Here is a 10366-nt window from a genome sequence, read left to right as displayed (position 1 = left end):
TGAAGGATTTTGTGGATGACAAAATTAGTAAGAGGATGGTGGTGACTGGGCTGGTTTCTCTAAAATCACCGAAAGTTTTACTGCCAAACTGCATGCTTTAGAATCTAAAAACAGTGGGGATGAGTTAGCTGATAACATTGAGAATTTAGATTGGTTTGGTGTACCTGATAATGAGTTCTCCAAATTCACCCAACTCGGTAGCGGTAAAAGTGTTGTTGAGGGAGCGGATAAAAATGTTGTTGTTACAAATGTAGATAAAAATATGGTGGAGGATTCTGTAGGATGGGACAAAGGTGTTGTTAATTTGGACGACACGCCTCATAGACCCCGGAAACTAGCTAAGGCATGTGAATCGCCATATGTGACCAATTTTGAATCTGGTGGTAGCAGCGCTCAAGGTCCTGTAGCGCCTCCAGCTAAGCGCATCTTCTCTACAAAGCACCCCTTTCAAACAAGTGTTGAACTTCCTGTTGATTTCGAGTTGTTAAAAAAGTTCAACTATTTTGTCAACAGATCGATACGAGTGAGGAACACGTAATCTTCTGTTTTTGTTTTTTTCCACTTTATGCTTCTTTCTTCCACTTTATGCTTCATAAATGATGCCATTTTTATCGTGAATTTTTGCAGGCCTGTTTATTCAGAAAACGTTAATAAGCTGAAAAAGGCTTTTGACTTTGGAGTTGAAACTGTTGGAGAAAAAGAACGGTTCTTCATACTTGCATATCCAGGGCAACCATTAAGTAATTCGGTAAGTTTTTATTTTTTATTTTTTATAATAAGTGTATAATAATTGTATAATAAGTGTATCCTAAGTATATCCTATTATAGGCAGTTAAGCCTTCTTTTTGTTTAAATAAGTGTATAATAAATGTATAATAAGTGTATATGCAGTTAGAAAATGTGTAACAAGTGTGTAATAAGTGTATATGTAGTCAGAGAATGTATAATAAGTGTATATGCAGTTATAAAATGTTATGTGTTTCGAATTGTTGTGATCCTAAGAGGTAATTAGATTAAATTCCTTCTCTCTATTTCCAACTGTTAGAAAATGTTATTTCTTTTCTTGTTTTGTATCTCTATTTCATATGATGAGTATTTTTCATGTATCACAGAACATTAATAATTTAGGAAATGACCAAGGTCCTCTTTCCTGATTATGTGTTTTCTTCACATTTTCAGCATATTGATGTGCTTTTTTATTATTTGAGGAAGAAAGGAAAATATGGAAGTGTTGATGCTTCAGCGAAATTCACAACAACCGATTGTTGGTTTAACTGCTTGATACAAACTATGTACAAGCAATTTTTGGAGAAAAATAAAGATGTCAGTCTTATTACTCAAGAAGATCCAATTGCTGAGTATATGCTGGGGTATTTCATGAGGTGCAATGTGCCCTGGTGTACTGTTGATGACATTTTTTTCCCTGTAAATGTTGCTGAGAATTGGCATTGGATTTTCGTGAGGCTGTCTTTTAAAGATCATTGCTTATATATATATATATATATATATATATATATATATATATATATATATATGATTTGATGGGTGGTGCACGACAAAATCTTGCAGTCAAGAAAGCAGTTGAACCATACTCAACTTTGATCCCACATTTCCTTTCTCGTATTGATTTTGGGCCAGTAGGAGTGATGGAATACTAGCAGCTGATTACTTTGAGATCCGGATAGTTGATGGATTGCCAACCCAAGCTAAATGTAAGTTACTACTGATTTTTTTTTCATTATGCATTTTTTTCTTTTTAGATATTTGTACTAACTTTGTGTGACTTTTTGTTGCAGGGACTGTGGTATATTTGCTACTGTATTTGCTGAGTACCTGATTCAAGGCAGTGAAATCCCTAAAAATGTAGATGATATTGATGATTTCCGGAGCCGATATGGGGTACTGCTATGGGATTATGGAAAAAAGAAACAAAGTAGAAATGCAGTTAGTGATGACGAGTCTACTGGTAGATTGAAGCATGGGTGATTTGAAGAACAATTAGATTTAGGATAGTTGCAAGTGTAGTAGGTGACATATATGTGAATGCAGATACAATTGCATAGTTTTTGTTGAAGAATCTATTGATTTTACCTATGTTTGAATATTATGTGATGCAGATACAATTGCATAGTTTTTGTTGAAGAATCTGTTGGATTTTACCTATGTTTGAATATTATGTCAATGCGTAAAACTCAGTGTCTTAATATCATCCGTTCACTTTCTTGTTCTATGACATTTTATTCATCATATTTTATTGGGTGTTGAGAATAATCAAAGTGATGTTGTGGGTAATGAATGACCGCCCTTTTATAAACATTCAAGACGTATATATTTTGTATATTGCTTGTATAGTGAACTTTCTTATGTATAAAACTTGTATATATAACCTGGACTAGTTAGATGTGCTCATGTATCACCTGGAGTAACACTGCATACCAAAAATAGAAGCACACACCTTGTTCTGGTGCAACTGTTGTGGTTAAGAATATGAACCGGAGGCTATTCCTTTTCTGACACACAAAACACAAGATGTGTATATAAGTTGTATATTTTCTGTATATATACACAATTTTGTATATATAGTGTATATTTTGAACCTGTATACATAAACCTGTATACAGGTTGATGTATATACATTGTATCTATTTTGCATATATATAGGTTGTGTTGTATATATTTTGTATATTGCTTGTATAGTGAACTTTCTTATGTATAAAACTTGTATATATAACCTGAACTAGTTTGATGTGCTCATGTACTGTGTGCTTGAGAATCTGAACCGGAGGCTATTCCTTTTTCACACACACACAAAAGATATGTATATAAGTTGTATATTTTCTGTATATAGATACACAATTTTGTATATATAGTGTATATTCTGAACTTGTCAACATAACCTGATTTTAGACTTCTTTCATGTTCCTACTGCAAGTTTCAACCCTGAAGGATAAAGTAGCAACAGATTGGTGTACCTGTTGAGCAGGCACTTATACAAAAGGTGTAGAAGAATTAACACAATCTTCCACCAAAGATTACTCAGAATGAAAGAGTAGCTTTTTTATTCTAAAAAAAAATCAGAGAATAGTAGTGTAAATGCATTATCCACAAACATTTTTGCAACGTAAACAGTTGCTTCATTCAAACGAAAAAAAGAACAGGAACCAGTAAAGCATTTTTGGGACAACATCTGTTAGATTCTTGTTGGAGCATTTTTGCATGTCCTTTTGTTGTGCCCTTTTTGTCCACACCGACCACATGAGCTTGGATTCGTAGTAGACAAATACTCGAAAATTCCCTTGTATCGTTTAACTCTTGGTCTACCTGATCTGCGTTTCCATGTCGGTGGTTTGACTATTTGATCTAATACCTCAGTTGGAATGTCCCATGCACTCTCACCAGGAAGTGGATTCATTGGCATTTCATATGCCTTCAAGAAGTATTCTCTGGTGTAATAAGTAGCACAATAATTTTGCACCTCCATATGTATGCATAGTGGACAGTCATTTATATCTAAGTTTATAGTGGATAGTCATAGTGGATAGTCATTTATATCTAAGTTTATAGTGGATAGTCATTTATATCTAAGTTTTGTTTCTTCATCGCCATATACAATCGGACACTCATATCATTGTATATTGGCATTGATCCAACCCTTACTACATACTTAATCTCCATTAAAGTTGTAGTTAAATCCTTATCTAATTGTTTGTATATCTCACTAACAAAATACTCATAACTACAGTCTGAATTGATCAGAACTCCATTAATAGTGTAATTAACAAATTCATTGTTGTTCAACCAATTACCTCCATGTTGTATCAAAATTGGAACCAAATTTTGAGTTGAATTTGCAACAGAAGACATGAATTTCGTGATTTCAAAACCCTAGATTTTGTATCAAATTGATTTTTACGGCTGTTGTTTAGGTGTTATATAGGTTGAAGTTTCCATGTTTAAGAGTGATTGAAGGAGGAAATCGGCTCAAAGTTTTTTGTGTTTGGGTTTTTATTTGAAATTGCCTTATTTAAGTTTTGGCTAACGGATGGAATTTGTTTAATGGCTACATTTTGGGTTTGGGAAAACTTGGGCCAGCGGGTGGGTTTAATTTGGGCCGAACGGCCAATTGTGTCCTTTTCCCTTATTTAATTACCCGTGTGTCCTGTGAAGAGATATTTAGGCCTCATTTATTTACACTTAAATGAGGTCTTAATCTTAATAATTTAGATCTCAGTCATTAAGCCTTTTTAGTTTTAGTTCTGGATCTTAATGATTCACTTCTTAAATAATTAAGTGCGTTTTTATGTTACAACCACTTAATGGGCCTAAATAGATCTGAATGATTAAGATATGTAAGATTTCTATAAAGATGGCAGTTCGCCAATTTAATCCATTCACCACTATCACCATCGTCCACCATTATCAACTATAGCCGTCGTCGCCCACATTATCAACACCCACCACCCACAATCACCATCCTTAGCCATAACCACCACATTGTCAATTACTATAGTGAGTCGTCACCACCATTAACAACCATTTACAATCATCATCACCATCAACTGCCATTACTACAACAACCACCACCATTAGTCACCACTATATATCGTCAACTAGCGTCATTACTCACCACCATCTTAGCTATTACTATCACCACTACTATCAGTCACTACCACCAACTACCACCATCACCACTAACTACTATTCACAACACCACCATTAACTAATGCCATCTTCAATCGACATCTACAACCACCACCACTACCTATCATCACCACCACCAACCATCATATACATTTTAAAAAATGTTTTATTGATATAATAAATTGTTAGATTAATTTAATATATTATTCTATTACATATTATTAATATTTAAATAAAGACAAATTTTATATTCAGTGCTGAAAAAACAAATAATGTTAATTATTTAGTATTTAGATATTAATACAACATCTTAGTATCTAGATGTGTATTCATATTCAGATATCTAAATCACCATGCACATCTTATTATTCAAATATGAATTGATTGCTTGCTTGAAAGTTTTGATTGCTTGATCCCCCTCGACACCGCTTGCTCTCATTGTAATAACTTTCATTAATGCAAACAAACTCTCTTTCTTTCTCATTCTCAATTCACTTTTCTGTTCTCTCAATTGTTCTTGACATTGGTTTTCCCGCACGGCACTGACAATCTCGTCTAGCGTGTAGAGGGTACCCCGGTTGGCGGATAGTAACCTTGGAATCATCGGTTGCTTAGCCTTACGTCGCCGTTCCAAGAAGTCTCAGGAAGGCGCTGCGTAACAGTTGGTATCTTCAAATTTACACGTCTTAATCTTAATAAAAATAGGAGAACAGGGCAAAAACACCCCTATACTATTCAAAATAGGTTAATGTTTCTCTCTATTACATTTTTGGCCAAAAACTGTTCTTGTCGTTACGTGTTTTGCTCAAAATGCCCTCCAACTAGCCAAATAGCTTAATAATACCCTCCTACTAACTGTTGCTCCAAAATAAGGAAAAAATGAGTCAATTTTTGCCCTTTGAACTGTTTGAAATTGGGTAGTAACAAATTAACAACAATATCATATAACTTTTTTGTTCTAGTTCCTTATGCATTAGGTATGCGTTATTATATTTGACCGTGATTTTGGGAACTTTTTCTTATGAACTATTTAAAATTTTATTCTTTACATTAATAACAATAGATTTATTTTACTAACTCTAAGAAAGATATGATAAAAGAAATTTAATTTAATTATACCTTAGTATGCTACATTATTTATTGTAACTTCAAGTCATTAGTTTCAGTCGAGGGCCGGTATAATAGTTTTTAAAGGAAAAAGTAGAATAAATATTTAGTTGAAATATTAATGTTAGTAATTAATCTAAACCATAAAATTGGTATTGTGTAAACATTATTATTTCAAATAGTTAAAGTAATCTCATAATCTTCACTATAAATTTTGAGCATGTCTTTACAATTAAAAGACAACTGTCCTGAATTTTAAATGAAAGGTAAGGCTGCTCCATTTCGAATACTTCAAGGGCAAAATCGGCCTATTTTTTCCTTATTTTGAAGCAACTGGTAGTAGGAAGGATATTTTTGAGCAGCATGGCTAGTTGGAAAACATTTTTGAGCCAAAAACATAACGACGAGTACATTTAGCAAAAACTTATATAACTTGCTTTGCATAAATCAAGGGTATATTGGACCCTTTTTTCTAAAAACAAATAAGGCCTTAGTTCCTCCCTTGTGAACCCCATCAGGTAACATGTTTTCTTCTTAGAAATGTAATGGTCCCATATACAAAGTTTTACATGAGATTTTAATTTTTTATACATAGGAGATCTGAAGTTAAAATAAAAATAAGAGATTTGAAAAACTCATTTTTTATCCAAATTATAAGAGGACAATAGATCTTATTTTCGTTTTTTTTCTCTCGTGAATTTTGTCTTATTGCTTTGATGACCCTTCGTATACTTTATATAAGACCAAGTTTTCATGCTTGAACGGACAAGAATGAGCTCCATTTTACATTTTCTCTTTCCAGTCGAGTAAGTTTTATTACATGTCCATCACTTCCCTCTTAAATTATTTAGATCCATTCCATTTTCTTTTGCGTCAAATAATTGTAAATTCTCTTGGAACAAAATGTATTTGGGAGCTATATAAAAGTAATTCACAACCCCTAACTTTAGAAATAAAAATTGAATCAAAAGGATCTAGGTAAAATAAAGAAAATCAAATTGTAAGTTTTCTTATGCTCTTACCGGACACCAATGGGTGCATGAAAAATAAATATTCTTTATTTTTCTCCTTTTCGATAAACCTGTTTAGAAATGGAAAGTGTTTGAGTTGTTAGTTTTACTATTTTGTTCTGCTTTCAAAAAATATTTGGAAGGAAAAACACCTAAATTAACTTAAATTTTTTATGACGTAATATAATGACCAATGAAGCTTAATAAATTACATGTATATTGAATATCAAAATATCTTTTATGATGTATATATTGATTTGGTTAAAAATGTTAAATTAATTACCAAAAAAATATGCTTTATTTGAGTTTTCTTTTTCTTATAAGGAAACATATTAATTTTGTCTATATGATTGAATTATAAAATTCTTTTGGAACTAAATTTACGTTAAAGTACTTCCAAACACGGTCTTGAGAATATGGTACGAGAATAAGTAATTCTACAACTGAGAATCATATTCTATGTAAGAGAACAAATAAACAAAAATATAAATAAAAAATAGGTATAAACTGTAAAGTAACGCGGAACAAAAAAGGAGAGAATTATGTATACAGATATATCATTACATTTAATATTATAGATGTGTACAACGCATCTTATTTTTTTTAGTTTAATTAAAGTTTAATGTTGCAAGATTTATATACTTTAGATTTATATACTTTTGTGTAAGTTATAACATATTAGTGTAATTTTTCCTCCTAGGCAGCTACATAGTGATGTTAAAAGCAGTCATTTGTTTCTCTTTTCAGCTATAAAAATTGTGCAATTAGAGTTTTTATTCTTACAAATAATGATGTAGAATTAGATAGGGGCCTAGTAGCTTGAAAACATTAATCGGAAGCATGTCACTAGAAACTAGAAAGAAATCTCGATATTATGAGTACAATTTACTTGGTCTAAAAATATTCTGTAGTATAATTAATTTATTGTTGCAACTTGCAACTAATTGAGTTGAACAATCAATATTATTAAATTGTTAGCTCGTGGGTACCATCACTGGACATTGCCATGAATACTACTATTAGTTTGTCCCATTGACATTGGCTCTTAATTATTCAGATGATTATGACCATATCTAACCCTAATTAGTTGGCATTTGGCAATGACATCTCCCATCTAGCTAAGAGTTAAGTTAGTAAACACAAATACTATTGAAAACAGATCAAAGCTTTTTGTGTGAAAAAACTCCTCCTTATTCAATATAAGATTATCGTTTATTATATTTTTCTTATTTTATAATAATAACTCATTTACTAAAAATTTAAGCCATATAAACATATATGAGACGGAAGATATGAATACTCCTAAAGTTAAATTTGAAGTTGAAAATATATACAGTATTTGAAAGTTGTATATAAGCTCCGATTTATGGAGATTATTTCGAATAATTTCTCAGCTCCCGTGAAAAAATATTTTCGATTAATTGGTACACAGATCTCGACCTAGCTCTATTGATAGTTAGGAGCACTTGGAGCAGATTTCTCAATTACTTCTATAGCACAAGGCTTACCGTAAAAATGGTAGAACTTAAAAAAAAAAAAAAAAAAAACGCGGTGTAATTGAAATTGGAGAGTAGAAGAAAGGAATAATGTATTTCTTAGATGTCTATTTGTCAAAACTTAATTATAAAAATATGCTTGAACCTAGTTTGACACTTTTTCTTGACATGTTAGCTACTATTTGGTATACTGAGGTTTTACATAATATATTAGTATGTTCTCATTGAATATCTTGCATTCTTATGTCAACATCTATCTGTTAGTTTATTGTTTCTTTTTAAGTATTGATAAGAATTGTTTGTGACTTTGTATATTGTTTGTTTTAATTATAGACATATAAAACTTACATGGTAATTTCAACGATTAGATGTAAACTGCATATATATAATAGGAAATGGTCTTTTCCATGATCCGACATTCCAACTAATCAATCATTTGTTAAAGATGGTCAAACTTAACAACCATCATTTAGCACTTGGAGAATAAAACGATAAAATTAAAAAGAGGAAAATAATTTGAGTATCTAAGAAATATTAAGAGAAGTTACTAGGTTTTCAATTTTTTCATTGTCTCATTATGTCCAATTTTTTTTCAAACCTGGAAATTAAGAACATAAACTCTAAAAGATGAAAATAAAGAAGCAGTATTAAATCTATGATTAGTGAGATTGTGAGAACAATAATATAATTTTTTTAATCTTTCCAATTTAAGTTAAGTGACACTGAACATTAGTAATTGTTTATTAGTGATGGGACAAGTGCTTCGCGATTCGTCACAGGCTTCCACCTTGGCTCCCAAGTCCCAACACTAGCTAAGACAGGTGAAAGAACATATAAGGAAAGATGTATCTCCAGTTTTATATTAATGAAAATGGTGACAAAGTTTACACCACTAAGTGAAAGAATCACCACTAGGATTGGCCACAGAATCTGCTACTCAGCTCGGTTTTCATCAGATGATAAATATTCAAGCCAGAGAGTGCTTCTTAAGAAGCGTTTTGGCTTACTTCCAACCCAGAAACCACCGCAAAAGTACTAGCAACCTTTTGCTACAACCTATTAGTCCTCACTCCTTAGATGTAGAACTCTATAGCCAGTCGAAGCACATGTCGTGAGTCGAACTCTCTTCTTCCATTATGATAGTTTATGGTTCTCTTAAAATTGCGAATGTCCTGTAGTTATGTTATTGAGTCTGCATCTGTTAGTTTGCTTATCAGACCAAAATTGTAATACATTGTCTAACGTTGCATTTCAATCTTGTGATTTTCAAATCCTTGTCAACACTTGGGAGAAAAAGAGCCAAAAAAAAAAAAAAAAAAGTGCTTCGTGATTGCTATTATAACACAAAGAGTATAACAAACATTATACTATTCTATGAACCTACACCTACAAATTCTCGTTTCATAGGATCATCCGAATGAAATGTAATAATCCCATTATACATTGTAACCAATTAATCGCACGGTTTGTCCTTTAAATGGACTGGTCTTTAATTTTGCCCTTCAAAATTAAACTTATGCCAAGTGGGACATAAGTTCTTTTAGGACGCGGATATAACTTGTGGATATTATGATGCGTAACTTATGCCCTCCTAGGCATAAGTTCGATTTTGAAGGACAAAAAATTAAAGACCAGCCTATTTGAAGGGAAAAGTTTATAGACCAACACAAAATAGGGCTAAAAGTGCAAATGATCCCATTGTAACTTGTACCAACTTTAAGCCCAACTAAAATATTGGGCTATATTATCAACTTGAAAAGGGATATCTCCTATGGGTCATGATCAGTTGAACTTATCACTTAAAGAAAGATAAATTGGTCAATTTTTCTTCCTTTTTCGGGTTCTTCATCAATTTTGTTGTTGAGTTGGAATATTCTTTTATTTTCCGGGTTCTCCATTAAGTTTTTAAAGATAAGGATCTAAAAACACCATTAAAGACCATCGAAGCTTTGATTCAATTTTTTTGATCTACATATCTGTGATTTATCTCAACTGCTTGATATTAAATTTTATTGGAAATATATTAAAGAGCTTGAATATCAATTTAAGATGTATTTAGAGATGATTAAGGTGAATTTGAGATAAATTACAGATTGAAAACTTGAGGTTGAT

The 10366-nt window shown here is 31.9% G+C and overlaps 1 pseudogene; it reads left to right on the top strand.

Moving 5' to 3' along the window:
* Positions 1 to 9097: 9097 nt before the first annotated feature.
* LOC132633829 (H/ACA ribonucleoprotein complex subunit 3-like protein) lies at positions 9098 to 9709 on the top strand (annotated as a pseudogene).
* Positions 9710 to 10366: the final 657 nt, after the last annotated feature.

This window comes from Lycium barbarum, chromosome 3, assembly GCF_019175385.1.
Source record: "Lycium barbarum isolate Lr01 chromosome 3, ASM1917538v2, whole genome shotgun sequence".
Classification (NCBI taxonomy): Eukaryota; Viridiplantae; Streptophyta; class Magnoliopsida; order Solanales; family Solanaceae; genus Lycium; species Lycium barbarum.
The sequence above is the reverse complement of the archived record's forward strand: the minus strand, read 5'-3'. Positions and strand labels throughout refer to the sequence as shown.